The sequence below is a fragment of the Meleagris gallopavo genome, chromosome 9 (assembly GCF_000146605.3).
Source record: "Meleagris gallopavo isolate NT-WF06-2002-E0010 breed Aviagen turkey brand Nicholas breeding stock chromosome 9, Turkey_5.1, whole genome shotgun sequence".
NCBI classification, from domain to species: Eukaryota; Metazoa; Chordata; class Aves; order Galliformes; family Phasianidae; genus Meleagris; species Meleagris gallopavo.
The window spans coordinates 6,291,125-6,305,157 of record NC_015019.2 but is presented as its reverse complement, the minus strand read 5'-3'; the positions used below and the strand labels follow the sequence as shown (position 1 = coordinate 6,305,157).

Here is a 14,033-nt window from a genome sequence, read left to right as displayed (position 1 = left end):
TACTTTACCTTTGAAGGAGTGATGTATTCCTTAACTTTTTTCTCGTTCCTATTTCCAAGCCTATTCCCAGATCACTCTCAAGTTGTTTGCTGCACTCCCAGTCTCCCCTTTATCCAGAATAAATCTCTTTTATCTCCCCAGAAAACAGACCTTCTTCCTTTTTTAGTAACCGGATTCAGCACCTTGTTAAAGTTGTCTCAGCAAGCAAACTAAGAGGAATGGTCTCCCATCTCACTCGTACCTTTTCAACTATTTATTGTGCATAGGTGAAGACTTTCCCCCTCTATGTATTTGAAAATATTTCCAAATAGATACTTCCAGTAGATACTGGCTGCAATATTGAGTCTCCTTAAGTAGTATCATGCAAAGGATATTTTAGAGTGTTTCACATATTTGAAAAAAAATCTGCAAACCAATGCTTTTTCAAAGTCTCTTTTCCATTGACCCACCAACAAGAGTCCTCATAACTTTTCCTGCCATTGCTGAACAATGAGATTGCACCAAAGGAAAACAGTCCAAAGGAAAAAAAAAAAAAAAACAATACAGAAGACAAAATTCTGAGGAATTTAAAAAAAAAATAAAAATAATAACTGTATTCCTTTTCTTATTCAAAGAGTAATGTTTCACTGCACCACTTGCCCAGATTAAGAATGTTTCAAGCTACATACCTATCATTTAGAACCATAGTTCCTCTAAGAAAGCACACAGGGAGTACATAATGCTAATTAGTTCTATGGCATTATATCCCAGTCCTACGGTGCACCACTGTTGTTGCATTACCAGTGCCTTTCCTTCAACCTCTTATGAAAAGGATCTGCAGTTGGTCAACTTGGAGCATATTACTTTCCCATGAAGGAAAAAGACTCTTCTAAAATGTGCCAATCTGAAGAGAATACCACTAAACCATTCACACTTTCATTCTTTAAATAGGCATTTCTTTCATGTTCGTTTTATCCTGGAGTCAGATGAAACTGCAAGACAGGTTTTGTTTGGCTAGTTTTACAAAGAGTGCAAATTTTACTTTCTGTTCAACTTCCAGAGCCCTGCAGCCCATTCATCCAATTAAAGAACTGCAGAATGAAAACTGAAAGAGCACTTCAGAAATGTTGTCTCTCAGGAAAGCTGACTAGAAAAAATTGAACAAATCCATTGTGCAAACTGGTGCATTCCAATAGAATAAAATTGCTCCTCAAAGTCTCTTTATCCAACATGGATTACTGACTCCTGATAGCTGTAGGTTAGCCAGAGGTAGAATCTATTGGAGGCAGGAAAGCTCTTATTACCTTTTATTATAACACATTCTCCTCCTATAATCTATAAAAAAGCCTCTAGGAACCCATTCATTTATATAGCTCTTCTCTGCCTTTCAGTTTCAAGAATGCTAAGTACAATTCAGTACTCCTTTCAGCCCACCATAGTTTTCACATGTGTTCATATGCTAAATATTCCTAAAATGCCCTCGGGAAAGACAAGAGTGCCATTTATTATTTTAGATGCTTGGGAGCTGCAGCTCTTGCAGTTACCTGGGAATATTGTTTCAGACAGTTCTGCTAAAGCCCACAACCTTACCACCCTACCACACTAAGTGAAATTTATCTTCATGCAAAATGCCATCTGATATCCATATATTTATACATTAGTGATAAAAATAAATAGAAAAGATGCTGTTAAAAAAACTAGGCTGGCAAGCAAATGCTTAACATTCAGATTTTATGATTACTGAACTAAACTTGAGGAAGGTCACTGCAATAACTGTAGAAGACTAATCATGTGCTACTTCCTACTGATTGAAAATGTAGGAGCAGTATTTGATTTTCAGATTTCAGCCACTCACACAGTCTTTCTATTCAAATAAATGAGTGAGCTGTACGAGCTCTCTTTTTCTGCTTCTTCATAAGGAGGAGTAGAAAACCACATAAATTCAGCAGCAGTTTACATATCCTGCTCTCCAACACATTCACTCCATATTGATAATCCCAGCATTCATTTTGTTTGCTTCTCTAGAACGAAAGAATATTCTCAAATTAACACAATCACACTTGCTTGAACGAACCCTACTTTACAATGGATGTGATGTAGAGCATTTTGCAGATGAATGAACTGCAAAAGTTGGTTGCTTATATATACATGCAGTGTGCTTATATTTTTTGGTTAACGCTTGGGCACCTATTCAGATGTTACTTATCCACCGCAGTTAGAAAGTGTTTCTAAGCAGTATGTTCACACTACTTTTTGCTATTTAGAAAATAAATTCTCACTTACTCTCACATGGGATGTATGAATCACCATATTCCAGTGATGTAACTTGAGATGAGGGATAGCAAGAGATTTGCCAAAGCAAATCATATCCTAGGTAAAGAAAAAAAAAAAAAATTTACTTCCTGCAGGCTTTAAATTTGCTAATTATCAACAAAAAATTGTTGATCAGAAGCCTGGAGTTCTAATTCATATTTAACAAACAAGATTCTTGGCAGAGCTTATTGCAAAACTAAGAGGGAGGAAACCCCAGTGGTCCTATCTGTATTCTTCACAAATTTGTTCGCAGAGCTGTCACATACTGGCAAGGAATCCCTCTTTTTTTATGTTCTAATATATTAGTACAAATTTTAACCTTGTCTTCCTGAGCTTTTCTGAGCCTTTTGTAGCCTCTTAGAGACCAATTTTATTTTTAATACATAAAAGTGAAATGGAGCATTGAGAATATATCTCATGTTTTTTTTTCTTTTTCTTTTTTTATTTTTTGATGCAGAATATATCATGATTATTTCAATATCAGACAATGCATTTAATTAATTTCCTAATTGGCAATTACAAAACCAAAAGTATTTATTATGGGGAAGATTAAGTTAAGAACGAGTTTAATTGCATTATTATTATTACAGATTTGCTTGCTGTTGGAATATGATATTATTTTCTATTAACAGAAAGAAGGCAACTTTACTACCAGCATATCATAATTACTGATTTTATACACATGCCTAGGTTAATATATTTCACAATTTAATCTAAATAAACTAAAACATTTTGATGCTTTCCCTGAAATCTGTTGTGACAGCTTATGAAAAAATATTGAAAAAAATAGGAAGTGGATCTTATATTCTTATTTTCTGTATGCCAGCACAAGATGAGTAATTAATCATTCAAAATTATTAGTTAATTTCTGAATTTTAAATGCTCTTATAGTATGTAAGGAGGAATACATATACATACATATAAACACTTGATTTAGGAAAGTTTCCTTCTCTGCTTATTTAAGTCCCTGTTTGCCCATGCATCACTAACAACTACTTTGAATATCAGTATCTAATAAGAGGCACTTTTAATAATCTTAAGTTTCAGCTGTCATAAATGAATATCAAATGTTTAGATTTATACTTTAAATAACTTTAAACACATTCAAGAGAGAACACATTTTTCTCACCAATGACTACTATTAAACATTTTAATAATTAAAAGCTTGTTTACTTTTCCACTGTATGACAAGTTAAAAAAGGATTCTTCATTAAATGAGGCAAATTAAAGTTAAATTAATTCCATTAATGTTTTGATATGAAGACAGACCGAAAAAAACTAGCACATTATGAAAATAAAAACTCAAGCAAAGGGTTCACAAAGATAATATCTGGTGTCAAAGGATTTGAGTTGTCAAATCAAACACTTGCCCAAGCTCATAGTGGTTAAAGAATGTTCTCCATCAGCAAGTGCTTTCCAGAGTTAATGGAAAGTACTGAAGTAAATTCTTAATCAATTGCTTTCCTGCAGAAAGAAAAAAAGTCTTATGTGCAGAATATTTCAACTTGATGAGATTGAAATACTGTATGTAGTGTTATCTTAGAAATCTTCACCAAACTACAATCATATTTGTATAGGAATTTCTGGAAATCCATTTTTTTAAAATATATTTAGGAATACTTATTTTGAAACAAACATTGCTGCTGCATTTAGGAAGATATCAACATCCTTTTCTAGAGGAAGGGATGAAAAATATTCTCCAGATCCAACTATTAAGTTTTTACATAAATCTTCCTCTGAACACCTCATTATTTGAATGCCTCATTGTAAAATTAATCACCTGCACAATTTAATTTATTAATGTATGGAAGCATTCAAGTCATAGTTTTTATTGTCTTTCTCTATACCTGTACGAGAAGAACACTTCATAAGAAAGCATGGTTATAAATATAAAATTTGGATGTCAGCTCCTAATTGGCATTATAAAATAATGACCCTTTTCGAGTCAGGAAGACCTTATAGCCTCTTCGACTTCAGGCCTGGATACTCAGTGAATAGGGTCTTCAGAGGTGACAGCAAAGCAGAAACAAGATGATATATTTAATCATATTCAAAAAAAGTGTGATCACCTCCAGCACCTCACAGCAAGCACTGTTACAGTATAAACTCCACCAAGACTAAAGGGGTTATCTATATAGTTGCTTTGGCTCGCAGTTTGAGTTCACAATGGAAATCAAAAATTTTGACAGCGCTCTTGTTCAAATTTAGCACAAAGGTGAGGCAACAGGATTGCCAGCTTCTACACACTAAGTGATAAAAACTAGCATGAAACTACCGCTGCCCCAGAAGCTGTACAGGAGCAATCACTATCCTTGCTATATTTCTAAATCAAGTCAGTGAATTTGACAATCTTGCCCATGCTCTCAGGTCTCTACCTATCCTAGCCTTAATGTGGCACCATTACAGGGATTCATGTAGTACACTGCACACAAACGCATGTACAACCTTAGTGATTAAGGCAGAATATACACATCCAAACAAATCTGTTAGATGTATCATCGGTTACTTGTTTACTCTTACATATTTTCAGTCATCCTACTAAAAAAACTAAGAGCAGTGTTTTCCAAAGGGGATATGCACATCATTATTCTCCTGGTATATTCTCTTTCCCACAAATACTACATCTAGCTAATGGACATGGCAACATCCCAGTTCCCCATCAGTCTGGGGCACTGGTCACAAGAGAAACTTTCTTTTGGACTATTTAAATATGTTCTTCTTTAGCAAGTAACTAGATTGCTTTGGGTGTTGGCTCTTATGCATTAGTTTAAAATCAGTACAGCTGAATTCAATTACTTTAGGAATAGAAAACAAATATCATACAAGTGTAGACTTCTAAATTACTATATGAATTATAGTTTATCCACAATAATTTCTCAGTCTCATGTTGTGAGAAGCATGTGGAACATACCTTAATCCACAGATTTGATATCATTTCTATCCTCAACTTTTGCTTGCAGTCCCATAATGGAGCCCTCTTAAAAAACCGCTGAACTAGGGATGTACAAAAGACATAGGAGCATGTACAGAAAGTGCTAGAAGTGCAGAAAAATAAAACATAAATTTGTCAGATAAATTTACTGTATAGAAACACAAAGATTAAAGATATAAAGATAGAGGTGATTGAAATACTGCCCCTCCCCAGCACACTGATGATCTGATATGAAAAAAGAACAAAGTAGCTTCTCTTACAGCTTCTCTTATTTTGTGAGATGTGGAGGAACTCTTACAACTTTTTGTTAAACATGGATTGTTTTCCTTTAATCTTGTATGCTGGGCCCCTAATATTAATGGGAGTTAAATAATGGTGAGGAAAAAAGGGCTGTATATAAGTTCCTATCACACACAACCTTCCTCTGTTTCAGATTAATCTTTACTATACCTTTCCCTAGCACTCTAGACTCAGTACTGCTGATTTCTATTTCTCAGTCAGCTGAAAAGGTAACTCTTCTGCAATCCATAAGCCCATTTTTTTCTATCAGAATGTACAGCAAGTCTTCTCCTAGCATCTTACATGCTCTTCCTATTCTGAAAGAACTTGTCAGGCTACAAGATGACACGCACCAAATCATTAACTTTCTTTTCTGCGCCTCCAGCTTGAAAGAAAGTTTATATGGCAACAAGAGTGTTTTTCTTTGCATTGTTTTTCCTACTTATTTGTGTTGTGTTTCTGCCACAGTGACTTAATTTGTGCATCTGACAGTATTGTCTCACCCACCTTCCTGCTGCCAGCGGAAAAAGAATTAATGCTTGGTACTGATGGCTGTTGGTGCGTTTGTAAGACTAAACACTTTGGTTTTATTTAACTCAATTTTATTCTTTCTGTTCTGTCCTCTAGGATTGGCATTAATGCCCCACAGGCGAATGAAATGCACTGTTCCAAAACTTATTTGCTATGTGATTTATTTGCTACATAAATGTTTTTCATTCTTCTCTACCTCGCAGCAAGCTATTCACTGCATTTTTTGAGGGGAAAAAAAAAAAAAAGTTATATACTACATAGCGTTTTCTTTTTTTGAAACTGAAGAGGAAAAGGCACGTGGAGAAGAGAGGGGGAAAGGAAGATTTCACTCACTGCAAATTTCTTGGACTGCTCTGAGCTCACCTGGAAAACAAAGAGACCGAATTCTTCCTCTCGGTAGGCAACTTATTTATACTGCCCATTGTAATTTTCTAGGTATTTACTTTCATCAACAATTCCTTAATTATGTTTCTTGTTTTCTAACCACTGCTTTTTGCATAAATAATAATGAATTCATGGAGACACAGAGAGAAAATATGCTATCTTGCTGGTAAAGATTCTCAAGATGTGCTTCAGGATTTCTACATCAACAAGTATTTAATTAATCATAAAATAAAATAATTAACAATGATTGCAAAAAAATTTGAAAATTACTGACTGCAGGGTGACAATACAGCATGATGCCAGCTACTGGGCTGCGAGAGGTTTGTAATCTATTTTATGTCAGTGTTTGGGTTTGAAATAACCAAAATTGAGAAAAATTACAAAATAACATAGGGTTTTCTCATTTTCCCTCTTGTGTAAGGAGGTAAGGTGCTTGCTTGCAGTAGATAGACATGAAGTGAGCGAACAATGTATGAAAACAAACTGGTAGTTTTTATCTCTTTCCTTCTCTGCTTATTCTCTTGACTTATTCTCTTTCCCATTGACTGGAATACTCCAGTATAACTCCAATGTACTATACAAGCCATTCTAACCCATTGTGTCCCCATCATACTGCTTTTGTTCTGTCATTTCAAAGCAGCACCAACATATCACGTTAGGTCCACAGAAACAAGAGCCCTTCCCAATGCCACAGGTGACAATGCATTATAGGAGAGTGAGTGTTAGTGCCTTTTTTGGACAAAATAATGAAGAAAAGAGAAGATAACCTGTGGTATTTCTGCTGTTCTCACAGCCAAGGGACTCTGTCCAAGCGAGGGCACTGATATGACTCTCCCAAAGTCAGTTTGACAACAGAAGAGGACAGGAATACAGGACTTGTTTCAAGTCTAAGGTCTTCTGTTTTTGCAGTTGACAGGCTGAAGAGAACTGCACCACAGGCAGCAGAAATGGGTCAAGCACTGGTGATGGGACATCACACTGTGAAGAAAAGCACTCCAAGGGAGGAATCTTTAATATATTAAAAAAAAAAAGTTTTTTTTTCTTTTGTAATCCAAAAGTGTAATTAGACTTTGAACAGTTGCTTAGAGGTGACATAGAGAAAAGGTTTGTTAAAGACTAGGCAAGAGACTTAAAAATATGAGAGAAAGGTTAAAAAAGAAAACATTTTTTTCCAGAATATCTAGGTAATCTTGCATAAACATATTGAAGATAAATAATATTTTGTAACGTACAACAATGAAACGAGAAGAGGCAATTCTTCAGTAGATATTTGATAATATACAAATAGAAAACGAGGTAAAATGAAAAAAAGGTTCACTTAGTATGCATTAAGAATTAAATATTCCACACCAACTATGCATGCACACAAAATATCATTTTGTCTGATGAATAGAGAGGTTCTGGTCTAATACAAAGAGCTGCTTTTATTAACAGAGAGGAAAACTTTGGAATACTTTTAAGAATTCAGAGTATCTAATTATTTTTTTTTATGCTACAAATCCTGGCAATCCAGCAGAGGGTAACCAAAGATTCAAAGCTTTTAATTATTCAAAAAATTTAAAAACACTAAACCTGTCATCTTTAAGAAAGAGAAGCAGGAGGGAGATCAACAAGACAAAGTGCTCCAAAGGCAATAAAAAGGTAAATCATTAAAACTGCACTGCAGGTAGAAATAATAATAATAAGCAACTACGCAAAACACTGAAAAAAAAAAAAAGACATGAAACTAAAGAAGAAATAGACAAGATGGCACAGGACTAGAAACAGAACACATTTTGTACAGTTAATATGGTGCCAATGAATAGAGGTAGTGCATTAAGACCTGTCATTCCCTTGGTGATGGCCTTGATCTCTGCTCCTGTGCCCTAAAGGACAAACTACTGCACTGTCTTTCACTCTGTCAGAAGTTTTTTTTTGCCATTGCAGTGTGGTGGTAGTCATCCCTGTTCCTCAACCATTATCCTAACACTATCACCAGCTACTGTTGTGTCATTACTAGTTAAACTGCTGTTCTATTAGACTGTTTTCATTTAGGACTTTCGCAATTCTTTTTTTCGACCTGATAAATGATTATGCAGGCAAGAAAACCTGACCGAGGTTCTCCAGAAGACAGAAAGACTGGAAAAACAGCTCTAGGAACAAATCCAAGAAGAGGACTTTAATCCCTTTGCTTCCTTAAGACTGTATAACAGGAACTCCTTGCCAAGAAAATCATAAAACTAATGAGTTAAAATAATAAAGGAAGATACATAAAACATTATAAAAAAACATAGTATCTTAACTAAAAGTGAGCCCCCTCACCTCAGCCTTATGATTTTTGATCATAAATGATTTAGGACAAATACAATTTTTAAATGAGTTCCTTTTGTTAGAAGCTTTGTAAAGTTTAAATCACATTGAAATAACTTCTGAATTACAAATTTCAGTTACTGAGATTTTAACTATGTGTTTTTCACTCTGCTTCTAAATTGCAGATTACCTGGTTCAAACACAGTATGCTGTTTACGGTCAGTGACAACAAGAGCAGTCCTCCAAACTCCCTTAGTCACTTCAGAATAGACTTGCCTCCGGTGTGCCTGTATTCCTCCAATGCATATTCTGTCCTATTTTAGTTTTAAATAATAATAAAATGTTTCATTTTCTGAAATGTTTATTATAAAAACTCATGAAAGCACTACCAGAGAACAAAAGCAAAATAAAAGCTGGGAAAAGCCTGTAATTAAACCCAATGAACTCATATGGCATTTATAGTCATAGGGTTTTTATTGTGTATACTGATTTCTTGAGGTGGAAATAAACAGTCCAGCTTTCAATCCCTATTTCACAGGACATCCCTATTTCACAGGAAGTCAAGGTATTAAATAGACCCTTCTTCCCTCTATTTCACTACTCACGCATATGCCCCTAAATGAAGAGGTGACTGATGGATCATTATCCAGAATAATGTTTCTTCCCAGTTACCAGAAGGTACACAGATAATCTTGGATTGTAATTTTCCCCTTTCAAGTTCAACCAAACTTTTTGCTGCTTGTGGCACTCAGAAGTTCAAGAAAGGGAATCTGGTTTTAATCATTTTTAAAATTTTGCTGAGCAATTTATATTCTTTCACTAGACTATAACATAAGTAAGAACATTTTCCCAATAATGATTTCAAAAAATAATTTCTTAGGGCTTGATTTCTAATTCTATCCAACAATAAATCTAGTAAAGTATTTAATTGAATGATTTAGTTTTGTGTAAATGTAATGAGCCATTTCATAAAATCAATAACATTGTAAAGTATAAACTAAATTATTATAAACGAAGGCAATAAAGATAGAACTCCTCTGTATTAGAGGGGTGACACTTGATTAATGGGCTATTATTACAGGTTGCAATGGAGCAGGCAGAAAATACTGGGATGAAATTCTCAAAGGTACAGAAGTTTGCTCACTGGCAAGCATTTAGCATGTATGCTATGAGTCTAAATTTCATAAACATAGTAGAAATGTTCTATAATATAAACTGTTCAGGTTAACCCTTAGTTTCCATATATGTCAGCCCATATAGGGCAGAGAATTCACCCCTCATCCTGCTCTTCAAAATGCCTCCCTTCCTACTCCTGAGCCCATTGACTAACTTCACTAAAATGGTGTTTGAAAACACAATTGCTAAGAAACATTCTCAGAAACATATGGACAGAGAGGAATAGAGGCAGATGTGAGCTCACTCTGCTTATGCTTCGTATTGATGTCACTTAAGGCATCCCCTGTGCAGTGTACAGCACTCAAGGGAGCACCATGATCCTTGTCACAGGCTTAAGCATGTTGCTGAGAACAGGTGGCTTCAACCGGAATTTCTTCAGATGCCAGCAGCTCAGTGCACAGGCAGAAAGTGTCTTTGCCCACATATACCTGTGTTATTAGTGCTCGCCGTCTTCAAAAACAACAACAAAAAACAATCAACCAACCAAAAGAGACCCAACAGCCTCCAGTCTATGAGTCTAATTGGTAAAAGGTGTTCACATGAAAACTCTTAAAACTTACTGCTCTGTATTTTCCATGAATAAAATCTTAAAAGACTCTGTCACCTTCTAACCAAATATATGATAATTTTCTTCTGCAAATGAATAACACTTTGGGAATGCTGTTACTTGGGCAAATGCATGTTATAAAAATTATCTGTTAACCAACAAAATTAAGAGCTTAACAGTTACAAAAGTGAACACTGAAGTGTGATGAATATAGCATACACATAATATATTCTACGTATCCAGCTTCACACCACATATCTGCAAACTTTAAATGCTATTTATAAAGTGTTTAATAGAGATCTTAGCTGCTGAGCCAAATAGTTCAACATTTACAAGTGTTACATCTACATTTCTTCTTTCTCCACTATCATACAATATGCTTTGAAAATTTGAGAAAAGTTTAGTGAACACTCTTGGAAGTTCATTTACAAACATGCACAGTAGTTCAATGTGCTTAACTGATGGATCACAGCCTGCATTTATATGTAGCAATACATAGTACATTGGCATATACATGAATTCACGTCAATAAGATGTGAAGAAATTATATTGGCGCAGACCTTGCAAAGATCTCGCATAAATACAGGCAAGCAAATTGCATACTAGCATCATTAGCTATAGTGAAAAACATGGAGAGGCTTATCTATTACTTAATATTGCTGTTGTAAATGCTATACTAGAGACATATGTTCTTACACAGAGCTATCTTTGCTTTATAACACCTCCAGAATTTGAAAAGCGTGATGTTTAATTACATTAAATATTTCAAAATGTGTTTTAAAAAGCAAGACCTTTGATATTTTTAAAAAGCCATTTCTAGCTTTTTATGTGAAACACCAAACCTCATCAGTGTATAAAGTTTTCCTAGGCTTTGAAAAATCACAGTCATTTAATAGTAATTAACAATTTTCCTCTGCCCACCCTGAACATCCTTTAAAAAAAACCTTTTTTTTTTTTGACAAATTTTTATCCTGTGCTGTCTCATTTTTGGATTAGAGGACTATCTAAATACTTTATTAATTACAAGTGTTCATTATCTGTCTGGGTTAGAATAGCTAGAGGTATTTTGGCCTTTGAGTTAACAGCTTAGAGAAAGACATGAGATGAACCACATCTAATTTACCACATAAAAGAATGAAACGGGAGCCCTTCTTTTGGTTTCTGCATGTTCATTCCACACTAGTATGAGTAATCTGAGAACATCCTGAAGAAATAAGAAATGCGAGTGGAAGCATAAGTAAGAAGAGAGATATAATAATCATAAACAAGAAACAACAACAAAAAATATTTTCCGTGCAGAAAAACAAATGCCAGACCCTGTGTTCTCTAAAAAGCAGACTTTGGTTATTCCACTTGACTTCACTGAACCCAGCAGCAGTTTTGGCCCTGTAGTACATACCCTTGTTTATGTGAAAGGAATCATTCTCTGGAACTGTACATGCAGAATCCAGAACTTACACCAAAGATTTTGGTTCTTGTAGCAGGACAGTATTTCTGACTTTAAAAAAAGATCACAAAATGAAAACAATTACATGAGGTGGAAAACAGCTATGATTAAGAAGAAAGAAGAATGCCAAAGGCAGAAAGTGTCTCAATCTACAATCCTACTTGGAAAGCAGAGAGGTAAAGCAAAAAAGGTCAGCCTCAGGCCAGAACAGATTAATAGAGGGAAACAATCAATGATCTGAGAAAGCTATGTGCAAAACCAAGACACATGCTCACTGGGTTGCAGATTTATAGGCAAATCCAGATCTAAAATTTGCCTCTAAAATGGACAAATGATGGAGGTCAACAAGATTTTTCCAAAGGCAAAAACTGCTCACCTACTGTTATTTCTTAATAACGGAGGAAAGAGAGACATCTAGCTGCTAAAATGAAATTAGCAGGATACACTGAGTAGCACAGTTAGACAGCAAGACCCTAATGGATCCTTAAGCCATGATAGTGAGACAGTTCATCCATATTGCGAAGTGGGCAGGCACAAAGCCATCTGCCGTGACTTATGCAAAGCACTTCCTTAAAAGGCAATAGGTTTTCTATGGGGAAGTTGAACAAAGGTAGGGGATTGCTTATTTCTGAACTGGAAAAGCATGGCTTTCAGTCGAAAATCTAAAGAAAGATTGCCTTTCTTCACAAGAATGATGATAGCCAGAAATTTAGCTGGAGAGAGGATTAAAAATATTTTTATATTGCAAAGGATATGAGTGTTCTGTGGAAAGAGATAAGGAGAACACGGTCAAACAGAGCACCTGAACACCAACTAGCATGGGGCAGTTTTACTCAGTGTGGGATGCAGAGGTTAGTTAGTGAACAATAGGGAACGATTAATCAGGTCCCTGACAATAAAACAAAATAGTTAAAAGTTGGAAATAGGTTCCAGTTGGATTTCCTTCTGAGCTGAAGGTTTCCAATTTTTGCGTAAAGCAGTATTTCCTCGTGTCACCATCAAGGTGTTCAAAGATTACATTTTCACTTGGGTCTCTCTCAGTAACACGCAATAGCAACATACTAAAGAAAAGGTAGGTAGGGCACCTTTACCGATATGCAGCCAAGTGTGCACAGAGGGAAGGAAGAGATTACTTTCATCTACGCAAAAATATCTGTTCTTTAACGCCTGTAAAGTTAAATGAGCTCAGAAAATCTGGTTATAATATTTTTCAGGTATTTTTTATGAATTTAGTATATAATTGGCTGATGGTATGGTTTAAGCAATCTGATTTCCACCAATGTGTCCACTGACAAGATCTGCCTAGTGATCTTAGTTTAGGATGCTTCCTATGCATACAAAGGTCTCTTTGGAGACCTTTATAAAAAAATGTTCCAGATATGAATGCTAGGATTCAAATTAACAATATATTTTTACATAAAGTTACATTTTCCAAAGAAATAAATATGCACAAAGTGTAGATTATCTCTAACATATTTAAGGGACAGAATACATCAGTTAACTATTACACACAAGCACTGAGCATTTTAGTAGATTAGCTTTTCTCTAGGGCTGAAATGATGCATTTTTTGTTGTTTATTTTAAAATCAACAGAATGACAAATCAACAGATGCAAAACAGAAAAAATTGCCACTAATCACACATATCTCACAGTTTCACATGCAACTGATGTCCACACAGAACTTCAGCATACTACTAACTAATCAATATGCAGGCAGTCATAGAACTAGTAAAGAGTATCTTAAATTTCCACATATGGAGAGATGTTACCAGCTGAACATGAGAGATGTTACCGCTTTGGATTAAACTGGATTAGTCGTAAATTGTATTGTCCCTTTCGTCATGCATACAACACTAACACAGTCAACAAGTTCCACATAAAGAGACTGAAGTTATTTTGTGCTGTTCAGTTTTCTCCCCTCAATATCTAATTATCTAATGACGTGCATATCAGTGAAACAAGTTGGCTTAGTGAGACTTCTTTAGCACTGAAACTGTGATGTGTCAGCCAAAACTGCCTCAAAACCCCCCCAAAGTGCAATCGCTATTATCCATTCCTAGCAGTACCAAGTGCCATGAGTGTTAATTCAATAACCAGGGCATGAAAATTGATCTTCACAAACGACTCACAGAAAGTGTCACGTGGATATATTGTG

The 14,033-nt window shown here is 35.2% G+C and overlaps 1 long non-coding RNA gene across 1 annotated transcript in view; it reads right to left on the bottom strand.

Moving 5' to 3' along the window:
• Window positions 1-616: 616 nt before the first annotated feature.
• The window catches only part of LOC116216930, a 200,983-nt gene continuing 187,566 nt past the window's right edge, over window positions 617-14,033 (bottom strand). The window contains exons 4-5 of the long non-coding RNA XR_004160636.1: window positions 5,204-5,327; window positions 617-2,349 (exon numbers count right to left, since the gene is read on the bottom strand). This is a non-coding gene — a long non-coding RNA (uncharacterized LOC116216930). The remainder of the gene's footprint in view (window positions 2,350-5,203; window positions 5,328-14,033) is intronic.